Here is an 18,574-nt window from a genome sequence, read left to right as displayed (position 1 = left end):
TTTCCCGCGGCGGATACTGTTGTTTTTAATGACAACCCCTGTTGTAATTTGCTAATAATTTTCCCTCGCACCGCGTGGGCAACGAAATATTCGATACGAGCTGAACCGCGTTTAAAACTGTTTGCCGTTACTATCATAAACAAATACTCGCGTGATACCGGGACGCAGACAGCCGGAGGGTTCGATGCAAAAATGAAAATAATTATGTTTTGTTATGCAAATGACTATTTTGGTCTGACGGCCGGCTGCTGGTCACTTAACATTTTGCAATATGGCGCGCGCGGCGGCGGAATATTTTTATTTGATATCATTATTTGCACGGTTTCGTTTGCTGCAACTTTAACGGTTTTATTTACCTGTACCCCGATTCTACTTAATGCAGCTTATTTTCTTGTTGGCTCCTTTTCCTGCGAACGGACCTGCCGTTAACAGATAATAATGAAAAGAAAGCAATATAAGAATTTATAATATTAAAGGATATAGTTTATAAAGTATGCATTGAAACTAGATAATATATTGCTGGCAATATTGGCACAAACAAATAATACTTGTGGGAATATTGTAAAACGTATGCAACGAGACAATGTTGCAATGACATCATAAAAACCGATTGCGTCTAGTGCCTTAACAACCTGCAACGCCTATGCATGACTGGCTCTCTGGAATGTATGATGTATTAAAAATATTATATTCCTGTTACAGTTCAATGTTCATTTTATTGCTATCGCTTTCATATTTTAGTAAATTCGCGGATGTAGAACTTATTCTGACTCTTATTTTTTCTTATTTGGTGGTTCTATTTTTTAACTTTGATATTCCGGAACTTAGAGTTATGTAAGTAGAGTACGCTGACCTTTTATACTTGTTACAAAATATCAAAAGGCAGGCGAAAATAAAAGTAGCAAAACATTCCCGCTCACTTAAGGCGACGTACTGGCCGGGACTTAATTTAATTTTACTTAGTACTTTAAGAGGCCACTACTTTTATTTCAACCTTAATTCTCTACTTTTTGAAATAAATTGCACGGCTAATGTTTTACCCGCTTCCGCTGAATTTGACTCTATTTTGTTACGAATAAAAGCTAAAAATATTTTATGACTCTTGTGATTCTAGAAATCTAGACGCTAGCTAATGACGTCAAAGTCTGCACAGCGATAAGGACTTTGGCAGGCCCCTCGACTTTATCTTTTAAGATCTTTGTGTTCGGTGCTCTATCGGACAATAAGTAGAGACCGCTCCAAGTGAATATCATATTAGGACGAAGTCTTAATTGATCCGACAACTAGTCAAAGAGAAGTCGGAGACATCTTCAATTTACAATGTTGATAGCGAGCACATGGATCGAGTCAGACAAAATATAGAGAAAAGAAATATAGTCGGGATCTTCGATTTAAAATGCAATCGGTAGGATTCCCTAATAAGTTGCAAAGTTTTGGAGGGCCCTCCGCCAAGAATTGGATCGCGGCGCCCCGCGCAATCTCGTTAAAACCGGCGACGTGGCTGCGGAGAGCGCAGTGCTGCCACTCCGCGAAATATACCACCACATCATCCGCCGCATACATTTGGCTAATTATATCGATTGGGAATCGAGTTTTATACAATTAGCGTCTAACGCTTTGATAATTACTGTGATCGAATTAATTATACTCGTCAAATTGTATGCGTATTTAATTCGTGTATTTTTAGCAGTGAATGCTTTTATGCAGATTATGTTATTTAATGTTTATGTTTCGAATACAATATTTTGTTGCATTAGATGCAAATTCATAACGGACGCTTTAAACTCTACTTTTTCGGGATAAAAGTAGCTTATGTGTTAATACAGAGCCTATATGTAAATTATTACCATGCCTATATGTAAATTATTATTTGATGACATACAAACTTTCGCCTTTATCATATCGGTGTGATATTCAGTGTAAAGGAAATGAAATAGTACAAATCACATTATAACTGGAAACCTCGTGCTTCTTATATTTTCCATTCTATATTTTCGTGAGCCACTCGACATGTCGAGTTCCGCAAACATTTGGTTTGATTTCTCGAGAGCGAGGTGGAGCGGTCGCTGTCCACTTTTCGCCGCGTCGTTAAGGGCCCGCCCTTATCGTGGCCTCGCAGTAATGATCGCCGATCGGCTAATGGCCGCCACGGGCACTCAGATACGCAAATGAGCAGTAACGAGCCGGCACCGACTCACCACCACTCAGCACTCAGCAGTCACCACACACACATTAGCCCCCGACTCAATCGTAGATTACCGTCTGATATAATAAATTTTTATTCGCCCGTTTCCCGTTGCAAATGCTCCTGATACGTCTGCTACGCAGCAGCGAAGTACTCGTTGATGAAATATCTCCGTGATTCATGTGATGCAGATTTCGCGCCGTACTTTGTATCTAAGACTGGCGGCGGTTTATTTTAGCCGAGCACCGCTAAAATTTTATTGCTACACAGAAATAGATACTCGTATTTTTGGATATTCCAGCAGATTGTATTTCTAGGTTTAATGTTGTCGCTAATGCCCTGCGCTAGGAATGAATGTGTTGTTGTTTTTAATACATTTTGTCCAAGTCACTATCGTTCTTATACTCTTTTCTTGTTCTTATACTCGTCTACTTTCAGGAAAACTATACTTTATACGAAGTACTTACCTGAAACGTCCACGTCAGGCAAACGGAAGGAAAGTAAAGTTGTGTGTTGTTTACCATACGTGTTGTTAATTTCAGACTCTATTGTAAAACTTTACCGACTTATAAAGAACACCATAAGTGTATCTTTTACACGTATCCCATGGCAGTATGTGTATGTTTTCAAATATAGCTTTATAGATGTTAGGACATAGGAACCTGAAACACTTATTTTAATGTACCTAGTTTCTCGAGTAATGTTTTAATAATAGTCCGTAGGTTATTATTATTCACAAATTCATTTCGAGCGAATTTGTTAATCACCGAAGCCAATTACGTTTACGACCAGCATACAGCAAAAAGAGTAAACTCGCATCGCATCTTTAAACATCCGCCACAAAAACGCTCCCCACAGGCGGAAGGTTTAACTGGGACAATCTATTGAAATCCGGAAGAATGACAGTTCTGTGCCGAACGCCGCCGGTCGGGGTTTAAATCAATTAAATCCACAAACTACTTCTCCGCCGAATGTTGTTTTTGCCGACGGTTACATGCCAGGAGGCGGCCCCTCGTCACAGTAATAGATGTTCAACATTCACACCAGCGGAATTAGTGCCGACTGCCGACGTATAAGCATGACACATTTCACTGTTATCACTGCGAGCCACACTGCTAGTATTAATTTATTCTGTAGTTTAATTTCCTTACCTAACCGCCGGGCACAGATTAAAATATGATGATTTGTGTTTACGTGGCGGACTGGTGAAGCGCTGACAACGCGCGGTGTGCAATATCGTGTTGCACACTAAATGTTGTGATGATTTAGATATTATTATTGGTAGCGTGTGCTGGGTATGGAATGTTTAGATATACATATTAATTATAAATAGCGTTTTGGCTATTTTGAATTATAGTATTTTATGCGAAATAAATTAGTTCGCGGTCAAACTTTGATGACCTTTAATGGATTAGATATAACTAATAAGTATTAAAATAAAACTTCTACTTTATACCAAAATAATGTAAGCAGTTAACTGTCACTTATATTTATATCATAGAAACCAATTTATAAGCAGGGCAGGCTCGGTGTAAGGTGAGCCCGAAATGAAAATGTATACCCTCACGGTGGAAACGTTTCTTTGGGAGACATCGTTCCCGTCGTTTGTCGCGTATAATGTCCAGATATAAAATTTTATACCGCTTTGGAATAGGACAACCCCCGCCTGCCGCCCCCGACTCGAGGATCGCCGTCGTTTTATTTATAGCTGTTGAGTTTTACTGTCGCTAATGTAATCGCTCATGATCAATAAACTCACGTCGTTTGCATGTTAAGTTGCTTTCGAGCGACAAGTTCTTCGACTATTATGAAAACAATAGTTTTCTACTCCGGCGATAATTTGGCTGGCAGCGTTAAATAGAACAAACAGAGCTGAAAGTATAAGTTTAATTAATGAGCTGGTAGTCCACCGCTTCGGTTGTTTGCCGTCTCTGGTCACATTGTCTGCGGCAGCGCGCAGTGTACGCGGGCCGGCAGACAATCGCCGCCGTCGCCGTCTCGGCGCCCGCAGAGCTGTAAATGGACTCGGAATTAATAGACGAGTATGATATAAATGTTATTGTTCGCCGTAAAGTTTCTTTTATCGAGGCCGGGTATCTGCCCGCCCCCCGTCCGCCCCCGCTTACGGGGATTTAATAAAGTTAGCGAATAACTCGCATACGAGTGGAATTGGGTATTTCGCCCTTTGTTGCGTTTCGCCTTAATTTATTTCCTACCCGTTGATTTTGACAAAAGGTTAGCAGATACGAACCTTTCGGTACCGCGAATAATTGAAAGCCCGAAGAGCGATGGCCGCGCCGAACGAAAACGGACGAAACGTGTAATCTTATTTTGATATTGCAGTACAGACTTGCAGCGTCGCGAATTCGTCGAGTCATAGCAAAAGTTGCGCTCAGTTTCGCAGTAATATTTTCCTCCCCGACCTTTCCGTTTTCGAAGACTTAGATTTAGTAAATGGCAAACTTATATTGCTATTTCTATAACTTAGACTTTTTATCTGCTTTGTTGTCGCGATTCTTATTTTAGAAATGTCTTTTCATTTTGTTCGTGATGTGACGTGTCGGGTACCTCGGAGAGGCTTTATGTTATGCCCCTGGGGCCTGGGCTGCTTGGTGCCCTATTGATTTTTGGTTTTCGGCCGTGAGGTGCCAATTGTCGTTTTGGGTTTTGATTTTCTTAGAGCTCCAATTTCCTATGCAGGTGTGTTAAGCAGTCTGGTAGCTGTTTAGGTTGATTTGCATCGTAAAGCGCAAACAATAGAACATTGTGGTTTTAGCTACAACGGTCACTAACCACATTTACAAGAGCAAACATAGGCCACAGTTGTAGGTCACGTAACACAAATCGGGTGTAGTAGTAATGATGTGATTGGTTGTGGGGTGAAAACTAGCAATATAATATACTTATTATGTGAAATGTAGAGCCAAATACCTACCAGATACTCCTCTGTATAAGTAGATCTTAATATTGCAAAGCCATCATATTGCACCACAGATATATACGATAATATAGTGAATTGTTCAATTCCTCTGCTCAACGTTCGTGAGCATGTATTAGGGCGGGCGGCTGTGGCGCGCGGCGCGGCTCGTGTTGCTGATTTGTATGTGGCTCGTGTTCGCGGCGCGGCGCGAAGGCGGACTCAAGACGTTCGCCGCAATTTTTCAACGCTTCGGCTTCGTGTTTGGGAAGCTGATAGCGCCGCAGTGCAGCCCCCCGCCCCCCGCTGCTGCAAGTCTGATCCCCCGCCCGCGGACGACCGCTCATCGGCGCGACGCTATATTTCAATTAATTCGGCCATCCATTTCCGTCATGAAATTTCGTATCGCCTAGCCTATAGGTCGGCCGCTGTCAAACGTTCACTCGACGTCACTCCTCGCCGGGTTTTTGTCCCCCGCATGTTTCCGATTTTATGATCCTGGCTCCCTCGTCGGTCGTCGGACGCGGACAGTTTTAGAGATCGAAATATTCCGGATATTCCGGGGCGTTTTTCGCCGCATTACAATTAAAATGCAATCGTTGTTAAAACGGCAGCGCTCGGATAACCGCATAATGCGACGCTCCAGGGTCGCGGCGGGAGCTCTAAATAACTTTATTATAATATTCCTCGTATGTGTTACCGCGTTTACTAACTTCAGACAACACGAGTTAATAATTAACATTACAAATGCACAGTAGTCGATTATTCTGCATAACGTGCATTGTGCCGCCCCGCGCCGAATTTACATTAGCTGTTTTCAGTTGCCGCATTGTATTTTGCAATCTCCTTTAAACTAGAGAATTTCATTTTCCTGAATAGAATTTCCAATAACAAGACGCTCACGGAGTGGAGCGCTTATAAGCAGTGATAATGCATTGTTAAGAAGATTGCACGAAGGTGGGTCGGTTACAGGTCGCTTGTCACGTTACTCACGTAAGAAAAACATGATTTGTTAGATCACAGATGTTTATGCGTATAATATAGACACTGTTATTTTAATTTCTAAATCATGTCAAAGTCTGGGTATAGATAACAGACATACGGACACATGAATAGATTTCGAATAAAAATATAGCAATGTGCGGCAGTTGGAGACTGTAATATGTTCGATACTTGTAAGTCGGCTACCGTCTCCGCGCTGTAAATTCTCATACTCATGAGGCAGCCCTGTGCAGAATTTATCGGTTCATTTCTTATTCTTATTGCGAGCGGGCGGGCGCGGGGGGAGGAGGCGGGGGGAGCGGCGCGTGTCCGTCTGCTGAATCAACTTAACCCGACCGCCGCCGCTGCCGAACTAATTCGATTCCGATTGTATTCGACCACGCCCCCGGCTTCAATTTAATGATCTAAAAGAATAGCTCGGTAATTTCCGACGTAAGTACCGATCGGATACTCTCCCCCTACGTTGCCAATCTTAATTTCGATAAGTGGAAACAAAAGTTTGTTCGAAAGGTTTTACTGCAAATTATGTCTTTATCGTCCGCGTCCCTAGCCGATCGGTTTCTAATGACCGTCGTATTCCACCTTCCGATATTATCGTCCAGTACTCTACGATTTGTTTGGACAGTGCGATTACTACATTGTACGAAATACGAATCGAGCAAATGAATCAAAATTTCCAAAGTTTAGTGTTGTCGGTGTGTTCGGAGAACCGCAAGCAAGTTTGCGGGTTCGGTACAATGTAGGGACGAGTGTCACCGCGGAGGCACAAAGTAATTAGATAGCTGTTGTGTTCAGTGTGTCGCTGGTCCCGGCCGGCCGCGCCGCACTGGTAATTGCCGGCCGACCGTGGTGGGTTCCACACCCCCCTCCCCTCCCCTACCCCGCCGCGAACCGCGAGCCCTTTAATGAGTTACCCACCCCGCGAAACCGACTCCCCACATAAATTTCAAATAAAATGATTTTACATTCATCAAGTTTGTTATTTCATTACTCTTAATTATTGATTCTATTTTACTAGCGACATCCGGCGCGCTGATACAGTGGAATAATTTCGCTGACTCCCCCCGCGAGTGCAATCGGAATAAAATTTTATTGTTTGTTTTGTCGGCACGGGTTTTTGCAAAAAATGTCGTAATATTTTTATCGATTGTTTTTTTTTTTGCGAAATATACTTGGTATACTGCATTTAAAGGTCACAGCACACATATCAACTCGGAAAGGGATCGGCACCGTATCGCCTCGAGCCGTTCAATATTGTTTGTATGAAACTTCCTACTGCAACGCACACGAAGCGGAACCGTAACGTAATCGCCTCGCCTCGGAACAGGCTCCAAACCGGGATGCGACGCGTGGTCAACTAGCAGTCCCCCCGCTTACGGCTCGTTGTCCCCGTGATTACGTCTCTCCATACGTTTCTTCGTCCACCCTTGCCCCTTTCCCCTTCCCCGAGCCGTAAGCGAGGCGTCGCTTAGCCGTAGCCGAGTTGACATGCAGGCGCTACTGATACGCTTTGGTTAAATACATACGTTAGGTTGACGCCGCGCCTGGTTGTCGCCTGGTTGACGCCGCGCCTGGTTGTCGCCTGGTTGACGGCGAGGCGAAAGGTAAATACGGTGACGATCCCTTTCCGAGTTGATATGTGTGCTGTGACCTTAATGTAGACTGTAGTTTCCAAACAGTACGATAAACATCACCCTATCCAACAGAAATATCTATATATCTAATAAATAATAATAATAATAAAAAATTACTATTATTTATTAAATATCTATATATCTCATACTCAAATAATGCGCAAATAATACAAAGTGATGAAGTTGACTCATATAGTATGCATGTATGTTGATTCACTCGTAAGTCGCGCACTTACGTCGAGCTCATAAAGAATAAACAAAGTTTGTCTTCGGCGATCCATCCCGGCCGCGCTTTTGAATAATTCACGGGGCGGGTTGGTCGGATCGGCCGCGGTAATTCCACATTTTCACACTACCAGATTACCCGGCCGGGGGGGAGGGGGATCCATTTAAGTTTTTGCCGACCCGCGCCTATCTCCGGGTTAATTTTCCGAATTGAATTTTACAAGGCGCTTAAGAGGCGTTGTTGCAATACCTCCGTTTAATTGACGCCAAACTCCGGCCGGCTTTTAATTATTCATTTCTATTCGAGCGCACTATCGCTGTCGTTTATCAATGTTTTGCAGTTGCGATTGTTGGTGATTTTATACAGTATTGTTAGTTATTGGATTGCGGAATCACATTTTTCAGTTTTTCATGGTTTTAAATAAAATTATTATGTTACTTAAATAATGTAAGTTACAAAGAGATGCATTTAAACCTACGCCATAAAGTAGCTTAATTCGCATGTTAAGCATACCTACAAAAAACTATCCTACGTTCTTTTCTAAACCCCGGAAGTATCTTGTGCATAATATACGGAACTCCACCGCGAGTCGCACCGGCTCCCACTTGGCCGGTTTTCATGATAATTAGCGCGGGACTATAAATCGGCCTGTTGACGCGCGTCAGGCTCGGGGCGGCCGAGCGGCTGATAGATCGGAGCTGTCGCCGTTTTAATTGGCCTCATACACAGAAGTACTTTTCATCTACATCCCAGTGACAATGTTTTCCAATGGAAACGTTACGTAATGATAATTTTCAGCCTCGTCAGCTAAGGCCGAGCGCACGTTTAGCTTTTGATGCTCTTACGATAAACCTTCCGGCTTATTTGAGTAAACATTGTGTGTGTGGGTGAAAAAGACGAAAAATAGTGGTAAATTCCACCATTTCATTTTATGAGATTTGATTTGATACAGGCAGTATGTAATTATTTACTTGTATGTTAATTATTTGCTGGTCACAAATTAAGTAAAAAAGAATAATTAAAATGATCTTCAATTCAGTTATAAATATGTCATTCATGCATTCATCACAAGAAATCCTAGTGTGGAGATCAGTGATTGTGTAAGAGTAGCGTAAAATTTTAAGTGAAAATAAAGATTTGTTTATGTTATGTCATTAAAAAGTACATGATTAAACGATTGATAACTTCACGATGCAACGGTTAATGCTAACCTAGTCAGCTTTACAACGGACCCTCATCCGGCAATAAAGCCTCTGATCTATGTCATAAGCGTTACAGTGATCGACATGCGAGTCGCTCTCGACTGGCTAACAATGCTCTATTCTTGCAACCGGTTGCGTAATACCGCCCGTTCATATCCACCATGTTGGTGTTAACTGATCGCTAATTACTACTACGCCAGTTCTCAATGAACTCCTAATAAACCTACGTTCCTACCGAACAATAAGCAAATAAATAGTCTACAAACATAATATACGAAGCACGCCCCACTCGTTCGGCATGACGGCACCAAAAACCACGGCCGAACCGATGACGCCAACAAAGAACGTCTTATTGAAATTATATCGTGACTAAATAAAGAATCCACTCTGTTTACTTTTACGAGCGGTCTTTAATAAAAAAGAGCAAATAGCGCGCCACGACGAGCATCGACCTTATTGCACTTAGAAGCTTTCAGTCGAGGTGTCAAACATTACTCGGCTCAGTCTATTCTTGCCAGTCATCGCCGGCGCTCGCTTTCCCGGCATTATATTTTCCCTCGGCGGAATCGTGACGGAGTGAAATTTGATTGGAGTGGTTTAAAAGCTTTCAAAGGCGCCGGTCAAATATTTTCAAGGTAACCCGTCGCGGCCTAAATACAGAGAAACGACGTGCCCTCCCGCTCCGTGTTTAATTAGCGGCGAGCGGCGGCGGCGGCGGGCGTCGCGGCGGCCGGTGTTATCGTCGGAAACAATCACGACCGCGCCCGCGCGTCCATTGTTGTCGCAGTCAAGACGCCACAATAGCTTTAATTCGTCACCCGACGCCGGCTCCCCGCCCGCCCCCGCCGCCCGCCCGATACGCCGATTAATCGCGAACTGTTCGACTGATAAGTTATTTTGTTGTTCCAGGTAATTGCCCCGCGACATGGCGCTCGCCGCTATTCCACGACGGCCCGGTAAATATTACGACGTCGCGGTAAATTAATTCCCCGATTGTTTGGTAAATTATGAAACGGAATACTCGCCGCGAAGCCCTAGCGAGTTAATCTGAAGCCTTATTTAATTAAATTGTACGTGGGGGGTGGCAGTCGGCACGGGGCACTTCCTAGCCGACTGCGCACCTGCACGGACGAGTTTTTTGTGTCAGCCTCGATTATATATCGGTAAGCTCATTTAAATTACTCGTAGAACATTGAAAGCACGCTACGAATGGGAAAAGTCAAAAGTTAACTCTATTACGGGTCGCCACTAAGCGGCGCCGCCCTCGAATATAATTAATTATTGTGTTTAAAGTACGAAGTTCAACACATTTGCGCTATTTTCCTTGAGGGAAACTCGGCTACTCCATGACAAAATATCGCTTGACCTTTTCCCTCCGAGCAACCCTTTCGAACTCCTCGCTTACTTAACATTTATGGCCCACGAAAATTCCCCGAAAATACGCAGTAATTTCTTCAACGAAACCCCGTGAAAGGCCGAACGCCGGAGTCAGTCGGCGATCGAGTGTACGGCGGTCGTTTTATAATGGGCCGAGTGCGAGCATAAAATCATATTTGACCGCAATCTGTCCCCGATCCGGCTCCGTCCGCCCCGGTCCGGCCCGCCCCTCCACTAATTCACCCGCCGCTTATAAGAGCTCGCCCTTGTAATGGGGTGGGATAACATTTCTCTTGTACGATAATTGCATTTCTTCATTTTCATTAGTGCCCCGTATGGATGTGTATAAAGTGCTCATAAATATTATCGATTTCGCATCGTCATGAGTGCCCTTTATGGGGTAGTTGCTCGTTGGAAGATCTAGGGAATGTTTATTTGTACGTTTCTGGGTAGTAACGAAATATAGATGACATCTCGTTCTCCAAATCGTTTTTATTTAAAAGGTTGTTTTCTTTCTGCTAACTCTTCAGCCGTATCTTTTTAACCGTTAGCTAGCCAGATTCTTAAGCGTTTACGTGTTTACGATATGTTATTTAAATATTTTATGTCTATGTTTTACTAAAAGACGTATTTCATATAATAGTGCAAGTAGATATCAAGTTTATGGGTCTCGTATGCTCTAAATTTCACAAATCATAACAGTTCAGAAAGTTAGTAGCGGGCACTACACGAACAGGGTCGGCGACGCAGCAGCGCGCGACGGCGAGGGCGAGGACTCGCGGCGCAGCGCCGCGCACGATATTTGCCAAATCCGGATTTGCATAGGATAATGGCAGCGGTGCACTCCGCAATTCTCTCGCGGTGGCTGCCTCGTGCCGCGCCGCAATCATTTGTGTGTCCTTTGAAGCGACTAGCGATTATTTCAATCAGATTGTTATACTGTTTGCAATTAGAGCCCCATTGTGCGACGGTTCTACAAGTTTCGAGTTTAATGCAATTTATTATGCTACGTTAGCGTTCGTACGACTATTCGTATCGTCAACAATAAAGCTCCAGTTCCCTGTAGTAGGCACGTATAGATTGCGTATACATTGGAAAATGGAAATTAACTTTGCCTTCGGAAGCCTTACGACTTAGACTTACAAGCTAAGCGTGTTTACGAATGACAAGCAACGTAAAAAATTCGGCCAAGTGCGAGTTGGACTCGCGCACAAAGGGTTCCGTGCCAGTACAGAGCAAAAATAGGCAAAAAAATCTAAAAATTGTGTTTTCTTTTGTATGGGAGACCCCCTTAATTATTGCATTTATTTTAATTTTATTAATAATTATTAAAGTACAAATATAACTGAGTATTTTGTGAATCGTTCAAGTGCCTATGTGTTGCCGTTATTTATATCGGGCAAAAAATAGCAAAAAGTGACGTTTAGTTGTATAGGAGCCCCACTTAAATATTTAATTTATTTTGTTTTTAGTATTATTAGCGGCAACAGATATACACAATATGTGAAAATTTCAGAAGTCTAGATATAGCGGTTCTTGAGTTACAGCCTGCAGACAGACAGACATCGAAGTCTTAGTAATAGGGTCCCGTTTTTACCCTTTGGGTACGGACTACGGAACCCTAAGAACCTCTACGCTACGCTCTACGGCGCGCTACGCAGCGTAAAAAACGGCACAATATCGGTCCGGTGCTACGCAGCCCGCCCACGCGCTACGAGCTGCTACGCGGCCTACGTGGTTACGAACTACTTTTAACTTATAAACATTATACTTACTAACTTACATAGAATGGCTAGAAAAATGTTTCTGTGATTTTATAAAGGTCCTTATTAGACTAATCCTGCCTAAAAATTTAAGTACGTAATGTACCTACCGATACTTTTAATCCCTACTTAAGGTTTCTCTAATACGGTTTTTGTTTATCGAATCGATAATATTTTGAGCTAATCTAGTTTTCATACGGCCAGTAAATAACCAATATGTAAATCGAAATACTGGCTACATATTATGGAAATATTTTCGAATTACTCGCTTACATAGTAATGCGAAACGAAATACCAGCAGAAATTATTATTCAGACATTAAAATATTCGAAGTGGTAATAACAATAACGAAGACGTTTTATTACCTAGAAGCTAATTATTTTCATCATACCGCGTATATTTATGTAAATTTTAGACGAGTAATATTTGTAATGATACGCGAATATAAACTAGTAACTTTATCGTTACTAATACGATTAAACACGTCATTAGCCACAAGAGAATTACCATAGCGAGGACTTCCTACACTGTAACAGATAGGTAAAAGAACTAAATGTTTCTGGTAACGTACGTTTTTCCTTAATATATTTTGTTTCATTATAATTTTAGAGTCCAAGCAAAATACAAAAGTTTTTGTTTTGAGGGCGCACATAAAGTGTATATATTTTCTATTTTAGTAATTACTTACTTATTATCTCGCTAATACATAATATCTTAACAATATATCTATGGCAGTAATCGCTAGATCCCCATGTAAAACCCTACTAATTATTATCTAGGCAATATCAATCGATGTTAGGTTTTATATGGCACTAGCTTTTGCCCGCGGCTTCGTTCTCGTCAAGAAGTATTATTATTAGACATCGGATTATATACACAATCAAAGTGCCGAAATATGCATCAAATATGCACGAAAAAATGGTCAAAATATGCACAATCAAAGGTCACTTAATATTATATTAATTTTTTTGAAGAGTTTTCCGGTGGTGTCGTTAATAAAAGCGCAAATTTTAATAATTTTATCAAGTGCAGGATTTTTCATTTCTTATACAGCACTAATTATAATTTTCTGGCAACATTTTCCGATTAAAATCTTAATGCCCATGGAAGTTTATTAAATCGTTACTTAACTACTTTACTGATATTTTTTAATAATGTTGCCAACTACAAAGAAAAATTTTGTTATTGGGTGTATTGCATTTTTTAAATGGAGATGGAGCCACATATTTGAAGTGTTTTGATCTATCGTACCTCTGTTTTGTGGCCTCGGTGTGTGGCATGATAGCTAGTTTAGAGACTACGAGGGCATGAAACTACCGAAATATGCACTATCAACGAAAAATTGCCAAAATATGCACTATCCCCTAAAAAGTGCCATTATATGCATTTGCATATGCAAGTATGCAAATGCATATAATCTGATGTCTAATTATTATTAAGTAGGTGTCAGCCCGATCGGTTTAAAATTGACAAAGTTTCATACAAATTTTCATCCCCTATTTTATCTCCTTTTGGGGGCAGAATTGATCAAAATCCTTTCTTAGTCCTATGTCTGATGCCTACTTCATAACATCTATCTGCATGCCAAATTTCAGCCTGATCCGTCCACTGGTTTTGGCTGTACGTTGATAAATCACTATGTCAGTCAGTCAGCCAGTCAGTTATATATATATCATGAGGTTCCTAGGGCGATTAATCTAAATATATTTAACCTTTGAGTTATATTTATTTAGATTATTCGCCCTAGGAACCTCATGTAAAAGCCTACTAATTATCTAGGCAGTATCAATCGCTGGTAGGTTGTAGTGGCGCCGCGGCGACTGGCGCCTGGGCGGCGCCGCGACGCCACACTGCAGTGTGCACCACTGCCAAAACCCCCTGCTTTATGTGCTCGGGAAATCGTTACTCAAGACCCCGCGAACACCATAAGCACGCTATCCACTTTGAACTAGATTTGTTTTTAGCTTTATAGCGGTAAATTACTTGGGTTTTGCCTTTAAGTTGATCAGTTAAGACTTAAGAGCTGCAAAGGCGAATTTCGTGATGTTTTAGACTTTAGAATGTTACTAGTAATATTGACTATTATTGTGTAGTTGGTCCGATTTGATTCGACTGATGTAGTGATATGGTGACTATGATAGATTTGCCCTTTATTTTAGTGTGTTATATTTTTTCAAGCGGAAAGTATTGTCACATTTTTCCCTTATATCATTTTCATTGCGAAGTTTTCAATTGTTTTAACTGAAGTAGTTTCTCCAGCAACTAGTGGAGGTAAAGATGCTCGCATTTTGCAACACCGAAACTAAACTATTACAAACACGACCCACCACATTTCGAATACGTATTGAAATTACTTGTTCAATATTAAATTATAATTTATAACACAATTATATAATATTTTACAAACTGTCAAATAGACAATAAGCCAAAAATAAATTTAAATGAAACAAAATTTTCCCAATTACGTGAGTACAATACAATAATATGAAAAGTCCCCCGCTGCATAGTCACAATAGAGAAACTCGGAGCGCCAACGGTGTAATGTTATCTCAAACAAAATTTAATTAATTATAATTTACTCGTTTCACCTTATTAAATGTTTCGAGCATTGATCTCGGTAATTATCGAGTTGCTTCGTGTAAGTGAATTTAGCCGCAGTAATTAACTTATGTTGTTTGTTATTCGATATTAATAACGCGTAATAAGCTATATTACGCGTTACGTCCTAACATTTGCTCTCCATCTGGAGGAGCAAGGAAATGTAAATTCAAACATGTGAAGGTCGGAAGGGATCCCGCTCTCGTTACTCAATTTTTCCATTACAAAAGGCGCATTATCTATAACCCAAATATGTTGATGTAAATGAATGGCCTCCTTCCGATCGCGGAGGTCGAGTTTTGATGGATGTGTCGCGTAATGACGCGGGAAACTATTTCCTTCGCATTTCCTATAGTCAATAAAACATCCAATACGCCTCCTGCGTCCGCGCCAGTTTATACCGAGCCCCGGCGGCCGGCGCGGAGTACACTCCAAAGACCGTCATTTGTCAAGATTACGGCTGTTCGGGGATTGAGATATGAAAAGCGGTTATTGTTTTGAATATTTTCCCTTTTGCGGGGGCCCAATTTTTGCGAGACGAGAATCCCCGATCCGTCCGCCGGCCGACGTCCTAATGCCCCGGCCGGCAAAGTAATCCGTTCCTGCTACAATAATGTTATTGGGAATACCGGGCGGGGCCGGGCCGAGCTGGAATTTGGAGTATACGTGATATTTGTACGATTAACAGAAACGTCTAAACATTTCAGCATACCTGCATTCAGTACGAAGAAATTTAAACTTGTGTTACATTCTCCTGTTTTACAATGTACACATTTTCGAAATACTTTAGTTGGGTTAAATCAAAATCGAAATTTTCATCTGCAAAACCATGTTTTTTAGTAGAACAAAAAGTTGAATGTTTTTATTGTAGAGTAAAATATAAAAGCAACTACAGTAACTCATTAGTTCGTGCAGTTGATTTTATATTCCAGTGTGCTCACTGACCAGATTACAGTCAGCTTTGCAAACAGAGTAATCCGTATACGTTAATCTAATTTTATCGGCGGAGTGTAGGCAGTATATAAAAGGCAGTGTGTCGCACGAAGCCATATATTGTGTATCGGCTAGGGACTGGGCTTACAAAACAATGTCGTCGTTATAACAACTCCTGTCTAATGTTTATAGCCGCCCATTACTCCTCTCTCTATTATATTAACTAGGCCGATAACGCCCGAAGACAACACAATTATGTTCGTATTTGTAGCTAGTGGCATTATTGTGATTAGAAAATGTTTTGGTACGTCCTACGAGTATCAAAATTTAGGCAAAGATAGAATTAAAATTGTAACATTTATTTTTATTAAAATACAGCGCGGTCCAATATCAGACATTTTACGTTGATTTACCAAATAACAACATACTTTAACCTAAGTACTCGTTGAAAATTCGACGCAGCGAAAATCTTTTCCGTGATAGCCGGACCCCAAGGCTTTATGAACGCGGGCACACGTTTAAATTGGCTTAGCTATGCTACGATAGCAGAACAAAGGTACAATCATTCATTCCAAAAAACATTACACTCCTTTTGTGCAATCGCGCGAAAAAGGGACGACCACCTCTGCACGGGTCCATCGGCCGGAAACGGTTTTAAACGGTTTTTTTTTTAACATTCTTTCGCTTTATCCCCGAAGCACCCAAAATTTATCACGGCGAGTCCTATAAAATACAGGTCCCCGAGTTCATTATAAAAGTTCGTACGTACGATTTACGAAACGTAATCAAAGTTCCGCGGCAATAAAATGAGTGACAGTAATAAGAATTGAAGCGGCTTAATAAAAAGTTGTTTCTGTGGATTTGATTATCTCATGGCAGTACACTTGAGCCGTTAACGTGGTCAAATTTTTGTTCCCACTTTGTTATCGTCGGGAGGCTTATCGGGGAACACGTTTTGTTTTTTCGCACCTTTGTTTTTCTTTTATATTTTAACGAGCTTTTGCCCGCGGCTACGCTCGCGTTAATAAGTATTATTATATACAAACTTTCATCCCCTATTTGAACCCCTTGGGGTTGGAATTTATCAAAATCCTTTCTTAGAGGATGCCTACGTTATAACATCTACCTGCATGCCAAATTTCAGCCCGATCCGTCCAGTGGTTTGGGCTGTGCGTTGATAGATCACTATGTCAATCAGTCAGTCACCTTTGAGTTTTATATATACAGATTCCTTATAATATTTTCATTCGACACTGTGTTGACCCCGTATGTCGGAGCTCCGTGTGGGGTACGTAGCGATAATTCTTCTGTATCATTGTTTATCAGTGGCTACACGCAATGGTTTCCCATCATCATATCTCCTCATTACCGCCCATCACGTCGCGGCAGTAACTCGAACGAATGCACACATAACACGGTCTAATATTCCTCCGCCCCGCCGCAACGAAATACCGGCTTCCCGATATTTATGTCATTAATATGTGTAAATTGCGAGTAACGCGAGTCGTACGGCTTAAGAGCAAACATTTCGGTGCTATTAATTCGGAAGCACTGAGCTATATTGGAGGCACTGGAGGCGGCACATTCGTTTTATGTGCCGGAAATGTAACATACGCCATAAAAGTCGTTAGGACGGCGCTCGGCGCGCGTCTCGGCAGCGCCTTCGCCGTAATTACGGCGGGCTGCGGCATCGGCGCCGATCGTGCTCGCCGTTTGTCCCTCCGCCTCCTGCCTCCTAGCCTGCCTCCTGATGCCTCCAGCCCGCCGGACTAGACGTAATATCCTTATCTCACTACATTCACTCGCGCCAGGTATATTAGATTTTTAATAAAAGACCACCGTACCTGATGTCCCATGTTTACTTTACGGTTCGCCATCTAAGAGAGATTCTTTTATGAGTTTGCTGCACTACAATATACTCCGAGTGGAGGGAAACTTTTCCCGTTAAACCCGGCGACTTAGATTTTTACACGTCCTCGCGAAAACCAATTTCGCCGGTGAAAAATAATACCGAATATTTCCTCGACGATATACCTATTAGGGTCACCGCGAGGTATTAAACGGAGATTTTCCTGGTAAACAATTACGTTGATAATACCGGCACGGCGGGTATCGATTTCGAAAACATGTTTACGAACTTCTCGGATTTTAGTGAGTGAAATACGATGTAGCGTGAGAACGGCGCCGACTGCACGCCCGCCGCCGCGCCGCGCCGAGATCGCAGACTTAAGCCTACTCCGGCTTCGATTCGTTTATTCTTGTATCGATGCGATAAGCCTCTATACGATTGAAAGTGTTCCCTTATAAAACCTGGAATATACATTTAATGTTAAAGCGACCTGGAGCAGGCGAAAAGGATAAATATATTTATTTAAATAATTATACACTTTCCTTGCACTTATTCCACTTTATTTTAATATATTTATTACAAAATTGTTAAATACACGACAGGTTTCGAATAAATCATCATCAGGTGTACTGTAGGTAATTTTAAATTTTTAAAAAATTTGTAAACAAAAAATGGGCATCACAAAATTTTTCTACCATTCAGTAAAATTTTTATACCATAAACAATATTTTCTACCAAAAATCACAAATTCAATTTTAAATGTATACCTATAACATTGATAAACTAAAAACAATAATTACATTAAAAATATCAGCAAATCAATTAAATGTCCTTTAACCATAATTAATAATATAATAATAATAACAATTCATAAAAATACGTCAATCT

At 41.3% G+C, this 18,574-nt stretch overlaps 1 protein-coding gene across 14 annotated transcripts in view; it reads left to right on the top strand.

Annotated features, from left to right (window-relative positions):
- The window catches only part of LOC121732752 (protein muscleblind), an 85,068-nt gene that overhangs the window by 47,519 nt on the left and 18,975 nt on the right, over nt 1-18,574 (top strand). The window contains exon 1 of one of the 14 annotated variants that reach the window (XM_042122759.1): nt 9,692-9,801. The exons of 11 other annotated variants lie outside the window; for them this stretch is intronic. The gene's annotated coding sequence lies outside the window, so the exon portion shown is untranslated. Of the gene's footprint in view, nt 1-9,691; nt 9,802-10,075; nt 10,123-10,247; nt 10,330-18,574 lie in introns of those variants that run through there. 2 more of the 14 variants (XM_042122805.1, XM_042122751.1) reach the window with 2 other exon arrangements.

This window comes from Aricia agestis, chromosome 1 (genome assembly GCF_905147365.1).
Source record: "Aricia agestis chromosome 1, ilAriAges1.1, whole genome shotgun sequence".
Lineage (NCBI taxonomy): Eukaryota > Metazoa > Arthropoda > Insecta > Lepidoptera > Lycaenidae > Aricia > Aricia agestis.
This window is presented reverse-complemented; position numbering and strand designations above follow the sequence as displayed.